General features: G+C 36.5%; 1 protein-coding gene across 1 annotated transcript in view; it reads left to right on the forward strand.

Annotated features, from left to right (window-relative positions):
* Positions 1–23038: 23038 nt before the first annotated feature.
* COX7B2 (cytochrome c oxidase subunit 7B2) overlaps positions 23039–26640 on the forward strand; it is a 99881-nt gene continuing 96279 nt past the window's right edge. The window contains exon 1 of the mRNA XM_082390817.1: positions 23039–23914. The gene's annotated coding sequence lies outside the window, so the exon portion shown is untranslated. The remainder of the gene's footprint in view (positions 23915–26640) is intronic.

The following is a 26640-nucleotide window of genomic DNA, read 5'->3' on the forward strand; positions in this document are numbered from 1 at the left end:
TTCAATAGCCACATATGTCTAGTGGTTACTGTCTTGAATAGAGCAAGTATAGAATTCAACTATTCTGTATTTTTGAATCTGCTGACTATCTTAACTGCTGCTTATTGTTAGAACTTTCATAGATCTGTATTAAGATGTCCTTTCATATGTTCTGTGACAAGAAATATCTTTGTTATTCTATTGCAGAGGTTTTACTAAATTCAATAATACTTTTTCAAACTCAGTGTGCTAATTAGGTAGCTAGTTATCTGAAGTAAATGTGAAAACCCTTAAAAACTGTATGTTGATACATACTGATGCATGTGTTATTATATATTGTACTATATCTTTTACAAATGATTAAGATGAACTAAAAAATTAATTAGTTGTCTAATTTTAAAATAATCACTCTACATTCTGCTCAGTGTACCTTACTGCTTTTATTTACATGGTTAAAAGTAGATTAAAAGAAGTAGAGTTTACTTGAATTATCTGAAAGTAAGACATTTGATTCTTCTGCTTTCAGATTTTCTAATTTAACCTATATGAACACCTATAGTTATGTAGAACTGCATGTAGCAAACCTAGGTTCTAGAATTGAAATGGAAAACATTTAAATTCGTAACTTGTAAATAACACAGAATCAATTCAATTGAAATATATCATTAGTGACACTAGTGACACTTCTGTGGGTATATCTTTTTGTATAACTCTGATTCTTGGAATTATATAGTAATATTTTATATATCCCTCAAATAAACCAATATATAATTAAAATTAATGAAGAGGTGGGGGAGAAGCCAAAATAGACCACAGACTAAAAAATTAACCTAACTACATTGCAAGTGAATATTTTAACCACACTGAAGAGAGTAGTAAAGAACATAACCAAATTTACTGTGGAGAACAGAATCTTAACTGGATACATATGACAAAAACGTGTACATAAATGCTGTAATCTAATTAGTAAAAGTGTTCCTAACAGGAATGGGTTAGCAAAGCACATATTTTATACACATATTACATATACTAGAATTTTTACGTATATACTAGAATTGAACAAATAAATAGACTAAATAGACTGTAGGTAATGAGAGCTGGGCTCCTCACTGTTTCAGAAAGAAGTATAAATAAAGAAAGGAGGAAAAGCTAAAGTGAATCCTGAGATGTTGGATTGGAATCAGAGGTATCAATATAAATTCATTGTTTTTAATATATAAACAGATAGATAGATAAAGAAATATAGCCTGTTCTCATTATTCACAATGGTTATAATCTACAAAGTCACCACAGACAGTGAGCTAGTGAATACCAAATCATTGCTCCTGTGGAAAATATAGGATTAGTTTACTGCAAGCCTTTGTTCACCGTATTCTCATCAACTGATCAATATTTAGCCTTGTTTTTTATGTGTGTTTCTGTTTAAAGACACCTTATTTATTGTTGATTCTTTAACATTACACTCACAACTAGTGGTCCTATAACTCATTTTTAATGAAGCTTATCTAACACACATTTTCTCCATAAGGCACGTCACAGCCTTCTTGTGCTTAGAAACACTAGATGGCACTTCAACATTACCCTTGGGAGCCATATTAAACAGTAATATCACCAACAAAATGCACAAAAATGCAAAAAAAAATGGCACTAAATAGACTGCCCCAAAACACATGTTTATACTATGAAAGCTGAAACAAGAAGGCAAAAGCTTGTCTTGTTTTACCTTAGCTGCAAACATGTATGGCAGGTGACTCAAATTTTTCACTGCTCTCCACATGTCTGAGGATGACTGTGAAGGTGCTGCAAGTGTTGATGACTGTGAAAAGTGCTACAAGTGCTGCAAATAAATTTTAGCCATTAGGTGATTTTATAAATACAATCAGATCAACTGTGTGTGTGTGAGTTTGTAGGCACACATATATAACCTAGCTATGTATGTTGAGAGAGTCAGAAGCCATGATGCTCAAGTAACAGTGAGTATACCCAACATCTAGATCTTGGTCCTAAACACCATTCTCCAGTAAAAAGGAACCAGGACTCCTTAGAGAAGTGGTTGATTATAGGCATAGGACAAGAAAAACACAAATTGAGTCTGCAACATCGTGTGGTTCCAGGAAGTAAGAAAATACCAAAAAAATAAAAATAAAAATAAAAATAAGTTGGTTGCTTTTCCAAAGAACATAGGAGGCAACCTGAAAGAGCCTCTAATGGCCAAAGCCATAACAAATAGAACAACAAAATAAATAATAATAGTATTGAACTTTAACACAAAGAATAAAAGAAATATTCATGCATTCTTGCTGATATTAATAAATAACTCCATAAATAAGCAGATATGTGAGGGAGAAGAGAGAGCTCTTCCTCACAGTGGAATTTCAATTAAAAAATGTAGAAGAAAATAGAGAAATAAGAAGTTACTATTAGGCAAACACCACAGTAATACATGTTGCAGATAAAACCCTCTAAAGGTAGTGGGGAGACATTGAGGAGAAACATGATTTGCATAGTCTCAAAGTATGTCCCTAAGATACTTTTCAACAAAAAGAAACCTGTGAAAAAAACCTGGCTAACACCAACTTAATCAAATGATCACGATAACCATCGTTAGTAATATGACATATTGATAGGTATCATGAACCTCTTGGTATTATGCACTGGGAAAGTCACAACATTGTTTTTGTGGTATTTTTCCAAAAAAATGCATAACTCATTCTAATCTTGAGAAATTATTGGACAAACACAAATTGAGGGATATTTTACAAAGTAACTGATGAGTACTCTGCAAAAATGTCTAGATCATGAAAGAAAAGGAAAGACTAAGGAACTATTAACTGCTAGAGGAAACTAAGGAGAAATAACAACTAAATGCAATAAGGGATCCCGGACAGGATCCTGGAACAGTAAATGACTGGTGGTGGAAAAATTGGTGAATATCAAATAAGGTTTAGTGTTTAGTAATAATATTGCATCACTGTTAATTTCCTCTTCATAGTAATTGTACTTTTGTTATGTAAGATGTTAACATTAGGGGAAATGAGTGAAGGCTGAAACATCTTTCTCACTAAGTTTGCAATTTTACTGCATGGCAAAATTATTAAAATAAAAAAGTTTTACAAATGCTATTAAAATTTATTGACTCTATGCTTCTGCTTTCATGTCTGATTTGGAATTAGTTTTGTTATCTGGAAACTGAGATTCTACAAATGTCTAAGAATACTTTTAGAGAAGTTTGGATTACTTTAGATATACAGTTGCTCTAGTTTATCATTTCTGGTTCCCAGCAACTAATACTTCCTCATGTTATCTGAAGATAAAGCTGTTTTCAAGAGAGAAAGAAGGTCATTATATCTTATAAAGGGGTCAGTTCTTCCAACAGATATAACAATTGTAAATATTTATGCATTCAGCATCAGAGCACCTAAATATATGAAACAAACACCAACAGAACTAAGAGAAGAAATAAACAGCAATACAATAATAGTAGGGAACTTTTTTTTTGAATTTTATTTATTTTTTTATACAGCAGGTTCTTATGTTATCTGTTTTATTCATATTAGTGTTTATATGTCAATCCCAATCTCCCAATTCATCCCACCTTCACCTCCCCACCCCCTGCTTTCCCCCCTTAGTGTCCATACGTTTGTTTTCTACATCTGTGTCTCTATTTCTGCCTTGCAAACCGGTTCATCTATACCATTTTTCTAGAGTCCACATATATGCGTTAAGAGACGATACTTGTTTTTCTCCTTCTGACTTACTTGACTCTGTATGACAGTCTCTAGGTCCATCCACGTCTATACAAATGAACCAATTTCGTTCCTTTTTATGGCTGAGTAATATTCCATTGTACCACATCTTCTTTATCCATTCGTCTGTCGATGGGCATTTAGGTTGCTTCCATGACCTGGCTATTGTAAATAGTGCTACAGTGAACATTGGGGTGCATGTGTCTTTTTGAATTATGGTTTTCTCTGGGTATATGCCCAGTAGTGGGATTGCTGGGTCATATGGTAATTCTATTTTTTAGTTTTCTAAGGAACGTCCATACTGTTCTCCATAGTGGCTGTATCAATTTACATTCCCACCAACAGTGCAAGAGGGTTCCCTTTTCTCCACACCCTCTCCAGCATCTGTTGTTTGTAGATTTTCTGATGATGCCCATTCTAACTGGTGTGAGGTGACACCTCATTGTAGTTTTGATTTGCATTTCTCTAATAATTAGTGATGTTGAGCAGCTTTTCATGTGCCTCTTGGCCATCTGTATGTCTTCTTTGGAGAAATGTCTATTTAGGTCTTCTGCCCATTGTTGGATTCGGTTGTTTGTTTTTTTAATATTGAGCTGCATGAGCTGTTTATACATTTTGGAGATTAATCCTTTGTCCGTTGATTCATTTGCAAATATTTTCTCCCATTTTGAGGGTTGTCTTTTTATCTTGTTTAGAATTTCCTGTGCTGTGCAAAAGCTTTTGTTTCATTAGGTCCCATTTGTTTATTTTTGTTTTTATTTCCGTTACTCTAGGAGGTGGGTCAAAAAAGATCTGGCTGCGATTTATGTCAAAGAGTGTTCTTCCTATGTTTTCCTCTAAGAGTTTTATAGTGTCCAGTCTTACATTCAGTTCTTTAATCCATTTTGAGTTTATTCTTGTGTATGGTGTTAGGGAGTGTTCTAATTTCATTCTTTTACATTTTATTGTCCAGTTTTCTCAGCACCATTTAGTGAAGAGACTGTCTTTTCTCCGTTGTATATCTTTGCCTCCTTTGTCATAGATTAGTTGACCATAGGTGCGTGAGTTTCTCGCTGGGCTTGCTATCCTGTTCCATTGATCTGTATTTCTGTTTTTTGTGTCAGTACCTTATTGTTTTGATGACTGTAGCTTTGTAGTATAGTCTGAAGACAGCGAGTCTGATTCCTACAGCTCCGTTTTTTCCCCTCAAGATTGCTTTGCCTATTCGGGGTCTTTTGTGTCTCCATACAAATTTTAAGATTTTTTGTTCTAGTTCTGTAAAAAATGACATTGGTAGTTTGACAGGGATTGCATTGAATCTGTAGATTGCTTTAGGTAGTAGAGTCATTTTCACAATCTTGATTCTTTCAGTCTAAGAACATGTTATATCTTTCCATCTGTTTGTGTCATCTTTGATTTCTTTCATCAGTGTCTTATAGTTTTCTGAGTACAGGTCTTTTACATCCTTAGGTAGGTTTATTCCTAGGTATTTCATTCTTTTTGTTGAAGTGGTGAATGAGATTGTTTCCTTAATTTTTCTTTCTGATCTTTTCTTGTTAGTGTATAGGAATGCAAGAGATTTCTGTACATTAGTTTTGTATCCTGCAACTTTACCAAATTCATTGATTAGCTCTAGTAGTTTTCTGGTGGCATCTTTAGGATTTTCTATGTATAGTATCATGTCATCTGCAAACAGTGACAGTTGCACTTCTTCTTTTCCAATTTGTATTGCTTTTATTTATTTTCTTCTCTGATTGCTGTGGCTAGGACTGCCAAAAGTATGTTGAATAATAGTGGCGAGAGTGGACATCCTTGTCTTGTTCCTGATCTTAGAGGAAGTGCTTTCAGTTATTCACTATTGAGAGTGATGTTTGCTGTGGGTTTGTTGGATATGACCTTTATTATGTTGAGGTTGGTTCCCTCTATGCCCACTTTGTGGAGAGTTTTTATCATAAATGGGTGTTGAATTTTGTCCAAAGCTTTTTCTGCATCTACTGAGATGATTATATGGCTTTTATTCATCAGTTCGCTAATATGGTGTATCACATTGATTGACTTGCGTATATTGAAGAATCCTTGCAGCCCTGGGATAAATCCCACTTTATCGTGGTATTTGATCCTTTTAATGTGTTGTTGGATTCTGTTCGCTAGTATTTTATTGGGGATTTTTGCATCTATATTCATCAGTGATATTGGTCTGTAATTTTCTTTTTTTGTAGTATCTTTGTCTGGTTTTCATATCAGGGTGATGGTGGCCTCATCGAATGAGTTTGGGAGTGTTCCTTCCTCTGCAATATTTTGGAAGAGTTTGAGAATGATGGGTGTTAGCTTTTCTCTAAATGTTTGATAGATTCACCTGTGAAGCCATCTGGTCCTGGACTTTTGTTTGTTGGAAGATTTTTAATCACAGTTTCAATTTCATTACTTGTGATTGGTCTGATCATATTTTTTATTTCTTCCTGATTCAGTCTTGGAAGGTTATACTTCTCTAAGAATTTGTCCATTTCTTCCAGGTTGTCCATTTTATTGGCATAGAGTTGCTTGTAGTAGTCTCTTATGATGCTTTGTATTTCTGTGGTGTCCGTTGTAATTTCTCCTTTTTCATTTCTAATATTATTGATTTCAGTCCTCTCCCTCTTTTTCTTGATGAGTCTGGCTATAGGTTTGTCAATTTTGTTTATCTCCTCAAAGAACCAGTTTTTAGTTTTTTTGATCTTTGCTATTGTTTTCTTTGTTTCTATTTCATTTATTTCTGCTCTGATCTTTATGATTTCTTTCCTTCTACTAACATTGGGTTTTGCTTTTTCTTCTTTCTCTAGTTCCTTTAGGTGTAAGGTTAGATTGTTTATTTGAGATTTTTCTTGTTTCTTGAGGTAGCCTTGTATTGCTGTAAACTTCCCTCTTAGAACTGCTTTTGCTGCACCCCATAGGTTTTGGATCATCGTGTTTTCATTGTCATTTGTCTCTAGGTATTTTTTGATTTCCTCTTTGATTTCTTCAGTGATCTCTTGGTTGTTTAGTAATGTATTGTTTAGCATCCATGTGTTTGTGTTTTTTACGTCATTTTTTTACCCATAGTTTATTTCTAATCTTATAGTGTTGTGGTTGGAAAAGATGCTTGATATCATTTCACTTTTCTTAGATTTACTGAGGCTTGATTTGTGACCCAAGATGTGATCTATCCTGGAGAATGTTCCGTGTGCATTTGAGAAGAAAGTGTTATCTGCTGTTTTCGGATGGAATGTCCTATAAATATCAATTAATAGTAGGGAACTTTAAAACCCCACTGTCAACAAAAGATAGATTACCTAGATAGACAATCAATAAAGAAACAGTGAATTTGAACAACACAATAGTTCAAATGGACCTAACAGATATATATAGAATGTTTCATCCAAAAATAGTGGAATACACATTCTTTCATGATAAAAACTGTCAACATTGGGTATAAAAGGTATGTAACTCAAAGTAATAATGACTGTATTTGACAAGTCCATAGCTTACATCATACTCAACAGTGAAAGGCTGAAAGCTCTTCCTCTAAGATCATGATCAATACAGGGGTGCCCAGTTAAACCACTTGTATGCAACATGGTACAGGTAGTCCTAGCCAGAGCAATTAGGCAAGAAAAGAAATAAGAAACATCCAAGTCAGAAAGGAAGTTGTATAAGTGTCTGTTTGCAGATGACATAATTTTATATATAGGAAACCCTAAAGACTCCACTGAAATCTTGTTAGAACTAATAAACAAATTCAATAATTCCAAGATACAAAATCAATGTATAAAAATCAATTGTGCTTCTATACACTTATAACAAATTATCTGAAAAAGAACTAAAGAAAACAGTCTAATTTACAATATCATCAAAAGTAATACATTTAACCAAAGTGAAAGACCTTGTACACTGAAAACTATAAGACATTGACAAAAGAAATTGAAGAAGACATATATACATGGAAAATATCTTGTGTTCATGGATGAGAAGAATTAATATTGTTAAACTATCCATACTACTTGAAGGCATCAACAAATTCAATGAAATTCCTATCAAATTTCCCATGGTATTTTTCACAGAAGTAGAAAAAAAAATATTAAAATTTGTCTGGAACCACAAAATCAAATTTGGCAACCCAAATTGCCAAAGTCACCTTGAGAAAGAACAACGCTGGAGGCATCACATTTCTTGATTTTGAATTATATTAAAAAGGTGTAATAAGAAGTATAGTCCTGGCATAAAAATAGACACATAGATAAATGGAACATAATTGAAAGCCCAGAAATAAACGCATGCTTATATTATCAACTAATATTTGACAAGGGAGCCAAGAATACTCAATGGGAAAATGGTAGACTATTCAATAAATGGTGTTGTGAAAGCTGGACATTTCCATGGAAAAGAATGAAATTGGACTCCATCTTACACAACTCACAAAAGTTAACTTAAAATGGATGAAAGACTTAAATGTAAGACCTGAAACTGTAAAACTTCTAGAAGAAAATGGGAAAAATCTCCTTTATGTTGGTGTTGGCATTTATTCTTTTGGATATGACACTAAAAGCACAAGCAACAAAAACAAAAATAAATGAGTGGGACTACATCAAACTAAAAAGCTTCTACACAGCAAAAGAATCAGTCAACAAGTGAAAAGGCAATCTATGGGATGGCAGAAAATATTTGCAAACCATATATTTAGTAAGGGATTACTATCCTAAATATAGAGATTCATACAACTGAATAGCAAAAGACTCTAAATAATTGTATTAAACAATGGGTAGAGGACTGGGATAGGTGTTTTTCCAAAGAAGATATACAAATGGCTAACAGTACCATGAAATGGTCCTTAACATCACTAGTCATCAGGGAAATGCAAATCAAAACTACAATGAGGTATTACTTCACCTGTTAGGATCGCTGTTATCAAAAGGCCAAGAGATAAAATGCTGGGAAGAATGTGGTGAAAAGTAACACTTGTGCACTACTGGTGATAAAGTAAATTGAGGCAGCCATGTGGAAAATGATATGGAGATTCCTCAAAAAATTAAAAATTGAACTACTCTTGTGATCCAGCTATCCCACTTCTAGGTGTATATCCTAAAGTAATGAAATCATTTCCATAGGGAGAGATAGCTGCACTCTCATGTTCATTGTAGCATTATTTACAATAGCCAATATATGGAAATAATTTAAGTATCTGTTGACGGATGAATGGATAAGGATGTCCTATACAGGTTTCACTCACTATTCGAAAGCAGAGTGTTCCTATGAAACCTTTCTTAAGCTGAAATGGTGTAAAGTGAAGAAGCAGTTACCTTAGGATACATACATTTTGCTAATGGATGCACGAAATAAATCTGGATAAAGCACAGATGCTCACAGACACTGTTCAAACTACAGTGGCTTGGTGCTGAGATGCTGAATGTAGTTCATAGGGAAGCAGCTTGGCGGTGCCACTCTTGCTACTCCAGGTACACACTGCTTATATAATGGTCTCACTGCAAAACAAGCGCTGAACACTAGTTTTACTTTTTGCCTTTTTTCATATATGTGACAAATCCTCTTCAGATTCCTTTTGATTAACAAAAACAGGTTCTAAAAGCCAAGTGGGGTAAAGCAGCCTTTGAAAAGCAGGATATATATATATATATATATAATATTAATTATTAATATAGTGTGTTAATTATTGATATTGATAATATATAACCGTTGATGTATAATATAATTATTCATACATAATATTTTCTAAATAATATAAATAATAATATTAAGCCATAAAAAAAGAAAAATATCCTACAATTTCCAACAACAAGGATGAAACTTGAGGGCTAAGTGACATAAGTCAGAGAAAGACAAATACTGTATGATACCACTTATATGTGAAATCTGAAAAAACTGGACTCAGAAACAGAGAGTAGAGTTGCAGTGGGGAGAGAGAAATTGGGTGATGATGGTTAAAAGGTACATACTTCCAGTTATAAGATGAGTAAGTTTTGGGGATCTAATATATCATATGCTTGAAAATTGCTAAGAGAGCAGATCTTAAAGGTTCTCACCACACACACACACACGTACACACACACACACACAGTGGTAACTATGTGAGGTGATGGTTGTGTTAACTGGCCTTACTGTGGTAATTATTTTGCAATATGTATGTCAATCAAATCATCACATTGTATCTCTTAAACGTACTCAGTGTTGTCAATTATATCTCACTAAACCTGGAAAAAAAAGGGTTAAGATGTTTTCTTATTAGAACACAGTTGGATTTGTATTGAACTGCAAAACAAGTGCTTTTGGAGGCCACCTACCTTCTTGGATGCTGTCATAAACCAAAACACCTCCGATGGCAACTCTATTATCCTCTATGCCTATATTCCTAAGTAATTTTTATTACCTCATTATTCCTCTGTCACTTTCAGTTCTGTCACTGCTCAATCTTCCTGGCATTTCTTAGTTTGAATCCAAAGAGAAAGAAGTACATTGGCCCCAGCATTTTTTTTAAATTGAGCCAGTTCTCATTTAGTGTCACAAACCAACCCAATAGATTCACTGCCCTTGGATTAGATGCCTAGCCCAGGAACACTGACTTCTGGTCCTGTGGGGGCATGGACACACGGTACAAAGCCTGGCTGCCTAATGATTGCATTCATCAGGGATAATGGCTTCAGCGGCGTGCTGTGGTAGTGGCAGGCAATGCATTTGGCCTATGCAGAGTAGCAATTTGTTCTCTCTAATATAACACTGATAAATAACTATACTTTTTTACAATGTTAGTCATTAATTTACATTTTTGCAGTGCCTTATAAGCTAAAATTGTGTTCACTTATGTAACTTCATGTGATACTTCATATTAAAATAAAGTCTTACTCTTTTAAATTTTTTAAATATCTTTATTGGAGTATAATTGCTTTACAATGTTGTGTTAGTTTCTATTGTACAACAAAGAGAATCAGCTATACATATACCTATATCCCCATATCCCCTCCCTCTTGCATCTCCCTCCTATCCTCCCTATCCCACCCCTCTAGGTGGTCACAAAGCATCAAGCTGATCTCCCTGTACTATGCAGTAGCTTCCCACTAGCCATGCATTTTACATTTGGTAGTGTATATCTGTCAATGCTACTCTCTCACTTCATCCCAGCTTCCCCTTCCCCCTCTGTGTCCTCAAGTCCGTTCTGTATGTCTGCATCTTTATTCCTGCCCTGCCGCTAGGTTCATCAGTACTGTTTTTTTAGATTCCATATATGTGCATTAGCATACGGTATTTGTTTTTCTTTTTCTGACTTCACTGTGTATGACAGACTCTAGGTCCATCCACTTCATTACAAATAACTCAATTTCGTTCCTTTTTACGGCTGAGTAATATTCCATTGTATGTATGTGCCACATCTTCTTTATCCATTCATCTGTCAATGGACATTTAGGTTGCTTCCATGTCCTGGAAATTGTAAATACTGCTGCAGTGAACACTGTGGTACATGTATCTTTTTGAATTATGGTTTTCTCAGGGTATATGCCCAGTAGTGGGATTGCTGGGTCATATGCTAGTTCTATTTTAAGATTTTTAAGGAACCTCCATACTGTTCTCCATAGTGGCTGTATCAATTTACATTCCCACCAACAGTGCAAGAGGGTTCCCTTTCTCCACACCCTCTCCAGCATTTATTCTTTGTAGATGTTTTGATGATGGCCATTCTGACTGGTGTGAGGTGATACCTCATTGTAGTTTTGATTTGCATTTCTCTACTTATTAGTGATGTTGAGCATCCTTTCATGTGTTTTTTGGCAATCTATATATCTTCTTTGGAGAATTGTTTATTTAGGTCTTCTGCCCATTTTGGATTGGGTTGTTTGTTTTTTTGATATTGAGCTGCATGAACTGCTTGTATATTTTGGAGATTAATCCATTGTCACTTGCTTCGTTTGCAAATATTTTCTCCCATTCTGAGGGCTGCCTTTTCATCTTGTTTATGGTTTCCTTTGTTGTGCCAAAGCTTTTAATTTTCATTAGGTCCCATTTGTTTATTTTTGTTTTTATTTCCATTACTCTAGGAGGTAGGTCAAAAAAGATCTTGCTGTGATTTATGTCAAAGAGTGTTTTTCCTATGTTTTCCTCTAAGAGTTTTATAGTGTCTGGTCTTAACATATAAGCCTTTAATCCATTTGGAGTTTATTTTTGTGTTTGGTGTTAGGGAGTGTTATAATTTCATTCTTTTACATGTAGCTGTCCAGTTTTCCCAGCACCACTTATTGAAGAGGCTGTCTTTTCTACATTGTATGTCCTTGCCTCCTTTGTCGTAAATTAGGTGCCCATATGTCTGTGGGTTTATCTCTGGGCATTCTATCCTGTACCATTGATCAAAATTTCTGTTTCTGTGCCAGTACCATATTGTCTTGTTGACTGTAGCTTTGTAGTATAGTCTGAAGACAGGGAATCTGATTCCTCCAGCTCAGTTTTTTCCCCTCAAGATTGCTTTGCCTATTCGGGGTCTTTTGTGTCTCCATACAAATTTTAAGATTTTTTTGTTCTAGTTCTGTAAAAAATGACATTGGTAGTTTGACAGGGATTGCATTGAATCTGTAGATTGCTTTAGGTAGTAGAGTCATTTTCACAATGTTGATTCTTCCAATCCAAGGACATGGTATATCTCTCCATCTGTTGGTATCATCTTTAATTTCTTTCATCAGTGTCTTATGGTTTTCTGCATACAGGTCTTTTGTCTCCTTAGGTAGGTTTATTCCTAAGTATATTTTTTTCATTTTGTTGCAGTGGTGAATGAAAGTGTTTCCTTAATTTCTCTTTCTGATTTTTCGTTGTTAGTGTATAGGAATGCAGGAGTTTTCTATGCATTAATTTTGTATCCTGCAACTTTACCAAATTCATTGATTAGCTCTAGTAGTTTTCTGGTGGCATCTTTAGGATTTTCTTTGTATAGTATCATGTCATCTGCAAACAGTGGCAGTTTTACTTCTTCTTTTCCAGATTGTATTCTTTTTATTTCTTTTTCTTCTGTGACTGCCATGGCTAGGACTTCCAAAAGTATGTTGAATAATAGTGGTGAGAGTGGACATCTTTGTGTTGTTCCTGATCTTAGAGAAAATGCTTTCAGTTTTTCACTATTGAGAATGTTCTTCGCTGTGGGTTTGTTGGATATGGCCTTTATTATGTTGAGGTAGGTTCCCTCTATGCCCACTTTCTGGAGAGTTTTTATCATAAATGGGTGTTGAATTTTCTCCAAAGCTTTTTCTGCATCTATTGAGATGATCATATGGTTTTTATCCATCAGTTTGTTAATATGGTATATCACATTGATTGATTTGCGTATATTGAAGAGTCCTTGTATTCCTGGGATAAACCCCACTTGATCATGGTGTATGATCCTTTTAATGTGCTGTTGGATTCTGTTTGCTAGAATTTTGTTGAGGATTTTTGCATCTATGTTCATCAATGATATTGGCCTGTATTTTCCTTTTTTTGTAGTATTTTTGTCTGGTTTTGGTATCAGGGTGATGGTGGCCTCATAGAATGAGTTTGGGTCTGTTCTTCCCTTTGCTATATTTTGGAAGAGTTTGAGAAGGGTAGGTATTAGCTCTTCTCTAAATGTTTGATATAATTCTCCTGTGAAGACATCTGGCCCTGGGCTTTTGTTTGTTGGAGGAATTTTAATCACAGTTTCAATTTCAGTGCTTGTGATTGGTCTGTTCATGTTTTCTATTTTTTCCTCGTTCCATCTTGGAAGTTTGTACTTTTCTAAGAATTAGTCCTTTTTTTTCCAGGTTGTCCACTTTATTGGCATACAGCTGCTTGTAGTAGTCTCTCACGATCCTCTGTATTTCTGCAGTGTTAGTTGTTACTTCTCCTTTTTCATTTCTAATTCTGTTGATTTGAATCTTCTCCCTTTTTTCATGATGAGTCTGGCTAATGGTTTATCTATTTTGTCTATTTTCTTAGAGAACCAGCTTTTAGTTCTTTGCTGTTGATCTTTGCTATGTTTTCTTCATTTCTTTTTCATTTATTTCTGATCTGATCTGTATGATTTCTTTCTTTCTGCTAACTTTGGGGGGTTTTTTGTTGTTGTTCTTTCTTTAATTGCTTTACTTGTAAGGTTAGGTTTTTTATTTGAGATTTTTCTTGTTCCTTGAGGTGAGATTGAATTGCTATAAACTTCCCTCTTAGAACTGCTTTTGCTGCATCCCACAGGTTTTAGGGCATCGTGTTTTCATTGTCATTTGTTTCTAGGTATTTTTTGATTTCCTCTTTGATTTCTTCAGTGATCTCTTGGTTGCTTAGTAGCGTATTGTTTAGCCTCCATGTGTTTGTATTTTTTACAGTTTTTTTCCTGTAATTGATATCTCTCATAGCATTGTGGTCGGAAAAGATGCTTGATACAATTTCAATTTTCTTAAATTTACCAAGGCTTGATTTGTGACCCAAGATGTGATCTATTCTGGAGAATGTTCCGTGTGCACTTGAGAAGAAAGTGTATTCTGTTGTTTTTGGATGGGATGTCCTATAAATATCAATTAAGTACATCTGGTCTAATGTGCCATGTAAAGCTTGTTTTTCCTTATTTATTTTCTGTTTGGATTATCTCTCCATTGGTGTAAGTGGAGTGTTAAAGTTATCTACTATTATTGTGTTACTGTCGATTTCCCCTTTTATGGCTGTTAGCATTTGCCTTATGTATTGAGGTGATCCTATGTTGGGTGCATAAATATTTACAATTGTTATATCTTCTTCCAGGATTGATCCCTTTATTATTGTACAGTGTAGTTCCTTGTGTCTTTTAGTAGTCTTGTTTTGAAAGTCTATTTTGTCTGATGTGAGTATTGCTACTCCACCTTTCTTTTGATTTCCTTTTGCATGGTATATATTTTTCCATCCCCTCCCTTTCAGTCTGTATGTGTCCCTAGGTCTGAAGTGGGTCTCTTGTAGACAGCCTATATACAGGTCTTGTTTTTGTATCCTTTCAACCAGTCTATGTCTTTTGGTTGGGGCATTTAATCTATTTACATTTAAGGTAATTATTGATATGTATGTTTCTATTACCATTTTCTTAATTGTTTTGGGTTTGTTTTTGGAAGTCTTTTCCTTCTCTTGTGTTTCCTGCCTAAAGAAGCTCCTTTAACATTTGTTGTAAAGCTGGTTTGGTGGTGCTGTATTCTCTTAACTTTTGCTTGTCTGTAAGTCTTTTGATTTCTCCATCAAATCTGAATGAGATCCTTGCTGTGTAGAGTAATCTTGGTTGTAGGTTTTTCCCGTTCATCACTTTAAATATATCTTGCCACTCCTTTCTAGCCTGTAGAGTTTCTGCTGGGAGATTGGTTGTTAACCTTATAGGGATTAACTTGTAAGTTATTTGTTGCTTTTCTCTTGCTGTTTTTAGTATTTTTTCTTTGGGTTTAATTTTTGTTAGTTTGATTAATATGTGCCTCAGCATGTTTCTCCTTAGGTTTATCCTGTATGGGACTCTCTGTGCTTCCTGGACTTGGGTGACTATTTCCTTTCCCATGTTGGGGAGGTTTTCAAGTATAATCTCTTCAAATATTTTCTCAGACCCTTTCTTTTTTTCTTCTTCTTCTGGGACACCCATAATTCGAATCTTGGTTTAGTTAATGTTGTCCCAAAGGTCTCTGAGACTGTCCTCCATTCTTTTCATTCTGTTTTCTTCATTCTGCTCTGCAGCAGCTATTTCCACCATTCTATCTTCCAGGTCACTTTTCCATTCTTCTGCGTCAGTTATTCTGTTATTGATTTGTTCTAGAGTAATTTTAATTTCAGTTATTGTGTTGTTAATTACTGTTTGTCTTCTCTTTAGTTTTCTATGTCCTTGTTAAATCTTTCTTGTATTTTCTCTATTCTATTTCCAAGATTTTGCATCATCTTTACTATCATTACTCTGAAGTCTTTTTCAAGTAGTTTGCCTATTTCCTCTTCATTTATTTGGTCTTGTGAGTTTTTATCTTGCTCCTTTGCCTGTATGATATTTTCCCTGTCTTCTCATTTTGTCTGATTTACTGTATTTGAAGTCTCCTTTCCCTAGGCTGCAAGGTCATAGTTTCTCTTGCTTCTGTTCTCTGCCCCCAGTGCTGGGGTTGGTCCAGTGTCTTGTGTAGGCTTCTTGATGGGAGGGAATGGTGCCTGTGTTCTGGTGTGTGGAGCTGAGTCTTTTCCCTCTGATGAGCAGGGCCGTGTCAGGTGGTGTGTTTTGGGTTGTCTGTGAGCTTAGTATTACTTTAGGTAGTCTGTGTATTGATTGGTGGGTTTGTGTTCCTGTTTTGTTTGTTGTTTGGTGTGAGGCGTCCAATGCCGGGAGGTGCTGTCAATTGGGTGGAGCTTGGATTCAGACAGCGGCCTCCATGAGAGCTCTTAGCGATTAATCTTCCCTGGGACCAGAATTTTCTCGTGTCCAGCATCCTGGACTCGGTGCTCCAACTCCAGAGCCTCAGGCCCAACTTCTGGTCGAGGGACCAAGACACCGCAAGTCACTTGTCCTGGCAATAAAGGGGATTTGAAAAAAAAAAGAAAAGACTAACAAAACCCCAGACAAATGGTAAAAAGTAAAATCAACAAACAGAAACAGAAACAAGGAAACACACACAGACAAGAGAAACAAAAACAGAACCAAATAAGTCAAATAGAAAGAGAGGGCTTCCCTGGTGGCGCAGTGGTTGAGAATCTGCCTGCTAATGCAGGGGACACGGATTTGAGCCCTGGTTTGGGAAGATCCCACATGCCGCGGAGCAACTACGCCCGTGAGCCACAACTACTGAGCCTGCGCATCTGGAGCCTGTGCTCCGCAACAAGAGAGGCCGCAACAGTGAGAGGCCCGCGCATCGCGATGAAGAGTGGCCCCCGCTTACCGCAACTAGAGAAAGCCCTCGCACAGAAACGAAGACCCAACACAGCCAAAAATAAATAAATAAATAAATTTGAAAAAAAAGAGAACAACCAAACAAACAAAAGAACCCAAGAATGAAATCAAACAATTAAGAAGAAAGCTGACAAAAACCCTAAACCACAAAACAAAACCAATACAGAGTGCCAACTGAAAAGTGAAGCAAAGAAACCAAGCAAACTGACAAAAATGATATTAAAAAAAAAAAGAAAATGAGAAAGGGGAAAGAAGGGAGAACAACAGAAATTCAACATAGAAACAGAAATATACAAAAAAACAGAAAATATATTTAAGAAAAAAAAAAGATAAAACTCCAGAGAAATGGTAAAAGCAAAATCAAACAAACAAAACCAGAAACAAGGAAACACACACACAGGTAAAAGAAACAAAATCTGAGCCAAACAAATCAAAAAGCAAGAGAACAACCAGACAAATAGAACTCAAAAATAAAATCAAACAATTAAGATTAAAACTGACAAAAACACATAACCTAAAAACAAAACCAAAGCAGTGTGTTAACTGAAGAATAAAGCAAGGAAACAGAACAAACTGATAAAGGTGATTAAAAAAATAATAATGATAAAAAGGGCGAAAACAAGGGACAACAAGAAAGCAAAGTAAAAATAGAAATTAAAAAAATAATAAAAATTAAAAATGTTATAAAACATGGAGATCCCAAAAGACTAAAAAAAAAGAAAAAACAACAACGAACAAAAAAAAACTAGAACCAACAACAGAATGAATCAAAACATAATAAAATTAATAGTAATAATTATGTTTCCCTGGGGTCTCCGCTATACATGTCCTTGCCCACGCCGTGAGCCACAGCCCACCTCTGCCTCCCCAAGAGGCTCTCCTCTGCCTCTGGGCTGGTGTCTGGACCTGCTGTGGGCCCTGTGGGCACCACTCAGACTGTGATCTGGCCCACTTCCTGCGTGTGCTACCCCCAAAGTCCGCAGCTGCCTGAGCTTCACAGTTTTCATTTGTGGGAACACTCATTGTGTACTTACATATTCCATAGAAGCAGGGTCTACCCAGCTGATTGTGGGGATTTAATCTGTAGCTTATACAGCTGTTGGAAAGATTTTCGTTCTTCTTCTTTAGTCACCCTGTCTCTGGGGTTAAGGTTTGGTTTTATCCCTACCTCTGCGTGTGGTCCACCTACAGGAGTCTGGTCCTGAGGCTGCCTTGGAGCTCTTGGGTCTGCCCCTGTGAGGACCGAGTGCAGAGGTGGTATGACTGCTTGGATATTGGGAGCCCCAGTGGCACCAAATGCACAGGGAAGCCAGTGGCCATGGGCGCAAGAGATATGGCCCTAGTGAGGGCCTTTTCTGGTGCCTGGCATAAGGCACATGAGGGCTAGCTCTGAGAGGGCTTTTCTTTTTATTGCTCGGCAGCTGGCACACAAGAGCCAGCCCTGAGCCAGCTTCTTCTATTGTCGTCAGCAGGTGCCAGCATGTGGGGAGAGAGAGGTTACATTAGTGGCTCCTCCCCTTGTGTGTGACTCAGCAGTAGCACCCAGTGGCAGTGCAGTCTTCCTCCATAGGCATTCCCTGCTGCAGATTTCCTCCCTCCCATCCCCTCAGTCTGTCTCCCCACAGCCAACAGCAGTTTTCTTTCTGGGCCTGTTCTCCAATCCCCATGCATCAGCTCCCAGCCCTCTTGCACATGTGTGAACACACATCCCAGTCTGGGGCACATAGAGCCGTGGTCCGGACCATATGTGTATTTCTCACTCTGTCCCGTCTGCCACAGATCGGCCACTTCACCTTCTTCTGACAGCCTCAAATGCTTCCCTTCTGTCCCAATTGATTTCCCTGTTGGAGAGGGGGTTTCCCCAAATTTGGGAATCTCTCCTCTGCTTCATCTCCCCCACCCTGGGGTGCAGGTCCCATCCCGTTTCCTCTCCTCCTCCTTCTCCCTTCTTTTTTTCCATCCTACCCAGTTATGCAGGGATCTTTATAGTCTTTCCAGTGTTCAAGGTTTTCTGCTAGTTTACAGCCAGTGTTCTGTGAGAATTGTTGCATCTATAAATGTATTCCTGATGCATCCATGGAGAGAAATGAACTCTACATCCACCTACTCCTCCGCCATCTTGAATCTCCCAAGTCTTGCTCTTTAGGGGAGTAGAAAATAGATATTAATATTGAGGTATGTTTTTTCATACAAGATAACCTATACTGTACAAATATATTGTGCATTTGGGAAAGCATATAAGACATGTATGCTCTTTTAGCAATCTGGTGTTCTTTTTCTTCTGTTCTTGAAAATGCTCACCAACTTGTTCTAATAAATAATAATTATCCTTGGGTATAGGCATAAATAACACAAAGAATGATAGTTGATAGAATCACAACAGAAATTCTGGAAAGAGCTGTATATCTCACTCAATCCAACACATTCATTTTAGCAATTCTATGTCAATTTATCCATCTTTCTTTAGATCATTAAGGAAGATATATGCTCTGATTTTTGCTTTAATCTAATTATCTTTGCAATAAATTCTTAGAATTCATCACCCAGGAAAAAAATGTTTTCTTTCATAAAATGAAATACTTCTTTTTGTTGGAAATAAGATTACACAATCTGTATTTTGTTCTTTGTAATAGCTGTGAGAAAGCACAGGGCCAGATTTAATTTTCAAATATAGCTATATGGACATAGTTTTAAAAACAGTTATTGTCTTCAATTCATTAAACAAATTGAGTGAAAACTATGGGTTAAACATTTTGTAGGCCCTTTTTATTTAGCTTTAGTTTGTATATGTTTATCTAATGGTGTATTTCCATTTGCTTGTCTAAGTGCATATTTCCATTTTCATGCAAGCCACCTCAGTCATTTTGGAAAGTAGCTTTTCAGTCAGGTAATGCTTATTGAGAACATACTGTGTACTAAAAAGTGTTTCAATGGAAAGCTAATAGGAGTAAATTCTATGGAAGGGCATACATTCAAGTGACAAAAAAGATTAGGAAAGCCATTAGTAATAAAATAAGTTGAAAACTCCTCCATGCCATGATCTAGTCTTATACTTCCCTTTGTTTCATGGTGCCGAGGACATTACTGAGAATAATGAAGCCTGCTAACCTGAACCAAGTGAAGTATATCAGCAATTGATTTAACTTTTAGCCTTGATGATGGAGCAAAACTTGGGGAAAAGCTGATGATGCAAGGGTTGTATTGCTAGGTTAGCAGAGTATCTACAGATAAATATACAATAAATATATATATATATACACACATATATACATATATATGTATATATACTATATATGTTAGGCAGAGTAAATGTATATATATATGTATATGTTTATATATATAATTGACCCTTGGACAACACAGATTTAAATTGCAGAGGTCCACTTATAGGCAGATTTCTTTCAATAATAAATGCTACAATACTACATGATTCGAGGTTGGTTAGATCCACAGATGTGGAACTGAGAATATGGAGGAACCATGGATATAGAAGGCTGACTATAAAGGCATAGGAGAATTTTCAATTGCACTGAGGGTTGACACCCCTGACCCCTGTGTTGTTTAAGAGTCAAATGTGTGTGTGTGTGTATATTTATACACACACACAACACATATGTATACACACATACATTGATAAAGTATATTGAGGACATAAATGAAAAGGGAGATGTTTGGCACATTTTGGATAGCATTGTTCTTATAGAACAGGAACGTTGAATACTTGTGCATTTTTTATCCAATTTGCCCCTTTATGTAACTAAGTGAGTGCTCAGTATATCTTCACTGAATGAATGAATAGGAAAGAAATTGCTTTCAAAGCATTATAGGGAAATAGGATGCTCACTGTAGATAAACCTAGATAAAAGCTGAATACTAGTCACATTAGGGCACAACATAGTCTTTGATTGTGTGACAGTGCTTTATAAATAGTATAAGTTTGCATATGAATTATAGATATACAAAAAGCGGCAGGGCAGCTTCTTTCACTGAGCTATACCTAGTTAATTCAGGGCCTTTCACATAATACATGCTCATTAGATTTGGTTGTATTGATTTTAAAAAAAACATGCACATTAAAAGCCAATCTAAGCATATCTAAAAACAAAAGTTTAAAAATAGGTTATGTTAGCTACTTAGTAATTAAAATGAACTGACTTTGATTAGTATTAAGTGTTAGCCAGTTTTGAAATACCAACTTTCAAAGCCTTATAAACAGTGAAGTAGCACAATTCTGGCACTACTTGGGTCTTCCAGGGAGCCTAATAAGGCTGCATGTCTTTTACTTAGCAGTGCCAATTACCACTTTCTCCTCGGAAGGAGGCTGAAGTGGAGGTGGCTCGGACTTGGCTTCTCATGTCCCTTTCAATGGTGATCACCTGTGAGCTGGCTAGACTACTAGAACCCACCCCTCAGAAACATCTGTAGGGAAACTCATCATTGCTACAGAACAGCTGTAAATGTTTCAGTGGAAGGACTAATATTCTTAGTGAATGACCACCTAGAGCAGAAAGAACTGAATGCTTTCTGGCTTCTACCAGTACCCACGTAGAATCACTGACTCTTACCACTTTCTCCCAGGAAGGGGTAAAGTAAGAGGACCCCATGGCTGGAGTGGAGGTGGCTGCACCTGGCTTCCCGTGTACCTTTAAGTGGTGATCACACATGAGCCTCTAGCAGGTCAGGGCACTCAACTTTCTCTTTGCTTTTTATCTGTGTCAGATTTCTCTGAGGAAGCTGGCAATAAGTCTCTTGGAGAAATGCTTTTCTCTTGGTTTTCCTCCTACCTCACCAGCCTCTCTTCCTTGGTCTTTTCCTGGCTCTTTCATAGCTCCCTCACCTCTAAATTTTGTAGTAACTCGGGTCTTGCATTACTTTTCTATTGGTGCATAACAAATTACCTAAAACTCAGTGGTTTTAAACAACAGATACATATTATCTCACAGTTTCTTTGGGTCAGAAGTCTAGTGTAGCTTAACTAGGTCTTCTGTAAGACAGCAGTCAAGGTGTCAGCTGGCGTTGGGGATCATCTGAATGCTTGACTAGAGAAGGATTTATTTCCAAGCTTAAACAGGTTGTTGGCAGAATTTATTTTCTTAAGGCTATAGGAGTGAGGGCTTCATTTCTTGTTGGCTGGAGGCTGGAGACGTTACAAGATGCCAGCTAGAGGCTGCCCTCAGTTTCAAGAGGCTACCCTCAGTTCTTTGCCCAGCAAAGGTTGAGGTTCCCCAATATGGCTGCTTGCTTCACAAAAGTCAGCTAGTGAGGAAAAAACTCCAGCACGATGGGCAGTATAATAATGTGGTCACACAGTGTCAATCACCTGCATGCTGTCATATATTCTGTTGGTTAGAAGCAAGTTACAGGTCCTGCCCACACTCTAGGGAATGGGAATCATACAAGAGCATGACCACCAAGAGGCAGGGATGATCGAGGCACCTAAGAGTCTGCCCACCCCAGGGCTAGTCTCTGTCATCCGTCTTCTCTGTCTGTACTCACTTCCTCTTGTATCTCATGTCTTTAAATACTGTCAGTGATTGGACAACCCTGTTTTATATTTAAAGCTTGATATCCTTCTCTAAACTCCACACTGATACAGCCACTGCTTTCTTTATATTGTTCCTCTTCTGATAGACATCTCAAAATTCATATATCCAAAGTCAAAATAATTATTTCCCCTAAAAGTAAAAGTAACCTGCTTTTCCCATGGTTTCCCAGTCCCACTAAATGGCAGCTCTGTTCTTTCAGTTGCTGAGATCAAAAACTTTTGTGTCATCCTGACTTGGAATTCCTGTTCTTTCATATCCAACATCCAATTTGTTAAATCTCTATTTTTAATTTGCCATTTCTTTGTTAGTATACTTATCTTCAGGTAACACTAGGACCTGATCTAAAATATAGGGCACTTGGTGGCTCTCTGGCAACTGGAGTCCTAATGGGAAGAAGTAACCTCTATCTCCATTTTCTACCAGCTGGCTCCGGGCCTGCTTCTAACAGGATGGACCACATGAAACTCCAACACCACCGCTCTCTGACTTTGCTATTGATGGAAACTCTTGTGGCTTTGCAACATGCCAGATTGGCTCATGTCAGATGTTGCCTCTCACCAAACAAGGCTGCATTTGCCTTAATGAACCTCTCCGTACAAAGATTAAGGAGTAATGCCGATAATGGTAGTCACCTAACTCCTCCTAACATACTCTCTCTGCAGGGTTTTCTCCTCTGGGGCCTGTCCTCTTTTCATCCAATGTTCTTTTTTTCTTTCCTTATTGCCCACATTTTTTTGTTTGTTTTTAATTAATTAATTAATTTTTTGGCTGCGTTGGGTCTTCATTGCTGTGCGCAGGCTTTCTCTAGTTGTGGCGAGCCGGGACTACTCTTTGTTGTGGTGTGCCAGCTTCTCATTGCAGTGGCTTCTCCTGTTGTGGAGCACGGGCTCTAGGTGCACGGCCTTCAGTAGTTGTGGCACACAGGCTCAGTAGTTATGGCTTGCGGGCTCTAGAGCGCAGGCTCAGTAGTTGTGGCGCAGGGGCTTAGTTGCTCCGCTGCATGTGGGATCTTCCTGGACCAGGGCTTGAACCCGTGTCCCCTGCATTGGCAGGCGGGTTCTTAACCATTGCGCCACGAGGGAAGTCCCTCACCCACATTTTGGAAAACTGTGTTAATATCTGTTTCTGGGTAGGTAGGGCTTCCTATCATCCACATATACTTTGGTCTAAAGTAATAAATAAATGTATCATTTTCTCCAGGTGTATTTTTACTTTATAGAATGAAAAAAATTGTTCCTATCACTAGAGTTTGAGACATTAGTGTGATGGTGAATTTGATTTATGGCACAAACAGTAGAGAGGTTCATGCTTGTTTCCCTGAACTCACATGGAAAAGGGAGCTGCCTATTCTCCATACACATGAGGTGAACCTTGATCAGAGCTCTCCCTATTCGAGCTTGGACACAGGTAGACAGTAACTCATGGAGGCAGCTGACAGATGAAAGGGGGTGATCTCAACTACGTGGGCTGAGAAAAATTTACAAACTCCGTATCACTATAGGAAGACAGGTAACTATGTCCTCTTCCTTTCACATGCTTTGCAATTCTTTCTTTTGTACTTTAAGTTATTTCTTAAAGTTTATTTAATCAGGTGTCACTCGTATAAAAATATTTACTCTTGGTGGAGTAGTCTATGGTGATTTTCTCTGGGTAATATAGCCCACCCTTACCTTTTGCCTTTTTCTGTTTCCTTGAAACCTCACACTAATTTTCTAATTATATTTTTAGGAATCTGAATCTTGAACTTTCTGAGGAGAGCATCTGAGCTTCAGAGTTCCTATCAGGTAATGACAAAATATGGAAAAGGCCCATGGTACTGAGATTAGAATTTCACTATGAGTGTCAATTTTAGATAATTTTGAGGATCTCTCCTTTTTTATGAAAGAAAGAAAAAAAGTTAAAGTTCTGGTAAGAAATTTTGTAAAAAAATAAAATTGACCACAAAACCGTTTTAAAAAGTTGTATGTACTCTTAAGCACTCTATTTATTATTCAGAATTAGCCCAACCACAGAAAGTATAAGAGACATATGCCAGTCTAAATAGACAAATGTTTCCAAAATAAGATATTTGCTATCCGTCGAAAAAGTTTTACTTGATTGACTAACTTGATAGTCTTAACAATGCAATCAGTTGGATAAAAAATAAAATATGTGTATTGCCAGCAGACATTTTGGAGAGATAAGCACTTGTTGCAAGTACTATACATGCTTAGAAGAATCTTTACTTTGGCCAGCTAAGACCACCACATGTTTTAAAATGTCATCCATCATTTCAGTGTTAAGAGCGCCCCCTGGTGTGATTGTATAATGACGTTTATGAGAAATTTAGGCACTATTTTTTTTAATTTTTAAAAATTTTTATTGAATTCTTTTTCTTTTTTTATTGAAGCATAATTGATTTACAATATTATATTAGTTTCAGGTATACAGTATAGTGATTCAATATCTTTGCAGATTATACTCCATTTTAAGTTATTACAAGATAATGGCTGTAATTCCCTGTGCTGTACAGTATATCCTTGTTGCTTATCTATATTAGACACTGTTTTTAAAACTTCATTTTGCTATTAGATGGTGATAGACCTTCTTTTTATACTCTGCTGACCTGACCAGTATGGTATGTAACTGTTAGAAATACGAATTTAATTTTTTCCTTGCCGTTATCTGTGTTTATATCTGGAATCAGTGGTTAGCCTGAAAGTAGAATTTGGTAATAGTACTCCCTAAACTTCTTCAGTTAAAGTTAATGACCAATAATATATCCTTTGGTAAATGTGAAATTATATACTGAGATAAAATTTTATAGGATAATCAAATTCCTTGGTGGTAATAACCTTGTTAAATGGCAAATTTCTGTGAACAGTTTCTTTTTGGTAAACTCATGGGCATTTTAGTAATTAAACATGAGAATTCAGACATTGCATTTTGATTTTGAAATATTCATTGTGTGAAAAAATTAATCCAAGTTTTAAGATTTTCTTACAACCCAGCAGCCCCCCTATAACCACGGAACTTGCAAATGTAAACATAATAATTCATCCCTGAATCACAATAGACCTCTCATCCATCCCCTAAAATCACCCCCACTCCTGTAAATTCTCATTCAAACTTGGCAGCAGGGTGCCTATTTTATAACTGTCATTTTTCCTTGCATTTAGTATTTAGTCCTTTGGGAATAATTAAACCATCCTTGCAAAGTGAAAGTGTGCATAATATTCTAAACTACATTTCTGTAAATTTGATAACTGCAATTATATTTCCCCTTACTGTGTTTTCTCCAAACTTAGAGTGTCGTGATTGTTTTAACCATTTCTCATAGGTTCTATGTTCTAAACTTGATCATTTACAGGGCTATCACACTGAGCTGTTTGGAATAGACTGCTTTTACTTTCATTTTCTTCTGTATGGTCCCTCTTTCAATTGAATTCTGAAGCCATAACCTTAACACAGTATTTATATTATGTCCTGGCCTGTTAAAAGGAAATTTTCTAAAATATAGAATAAAAAAATATCAGAACAACGAACCTACCCTAGTAGACCTGTGTTTGAATCTGGTTTGCAAATTTATTAGCTTCGTGACCTTGGATAAGTCAGTGAGCCTCTCAGAGCCTTAATCTCTTCTCCTGTAAAAGGGGAATGCAAATCAGTACTTTGCAGAATGTTGTTAATTCATCCTTTATGTTAATATGTATTTGAGATTTACTGTCTGCCAGATTTAAGGCTGGATGCCTCATGAGCATTTAGTTCTCACGACAATTCTGTGAACTAGGTGCTTTTATTTCTATATTTCTGGTGAGGCTTAGAGAGGCTAAGAAACCTGGTAAGTGCAAAGGCCAAGATTCCAATTGAGGTCTTTTTGACTTAAAATGAGCTTATAAACACTATGCTTTGTATATGTTTTAATCATACTTACTCATTTCTGCTAATTTATTGATTTTGTTGTCCTTAAGGTCAGATTATCTCCCAATGCACAAACATACAGGAATCCAATCTTTTGAAAAAGAAGAGCTGGATCTTTTAACATGGATGCTCTTCTTGTCCAAAAACCAGAATTATTTTGAGAATTTATTCTTCTCTACAGTTTTTTTCAAACCAGGCAGTGCACTAAGAGATCCTTTGTTATTATTTTCGTTGAGCTAATAGCAGTGACAAGGACTATTGGATTGGTGAACCTTAAGGCACCTTCATGCAGAATATAAAGGCAGGATAATAGAATGCTAATTTTAGGAACCGTTGCATGCTTCCACCTCACCATTTCTGCTGGTTTTCTCTGGAGCTGGGACCACAATCTATTCCTTTTTGCCTTGCTGTTCTTATTTAAGTATCTAATTACTTGGATTGGCTTTTTGAAGACTGCATCATTTTCCTTATGGTTTAAGAATTTTTCCTCATATTTTAGGTACCAGATTTTATTCATTAATTGCTACAGAGGCTAATATAATAAGTTTCTGGTTTCGCTAATAAGTTATTTTGAAGGCTGCTAAGTAACTCACCATGGAAACATGGTGTG

The sequence above is a fragment of the Balaenoptera borealis genome (assembly GCF_965194805.1).
Source record: "Balaenoptera borealis genome assembly, chromosome: 4".
Classification (NCBI taxonomy): Eukaryota; Metazoa; Chordata; class Mammalia; order Artiodactyla; family Balaenopteridae; genus Balaenoptera; species Balaenoptera borealis.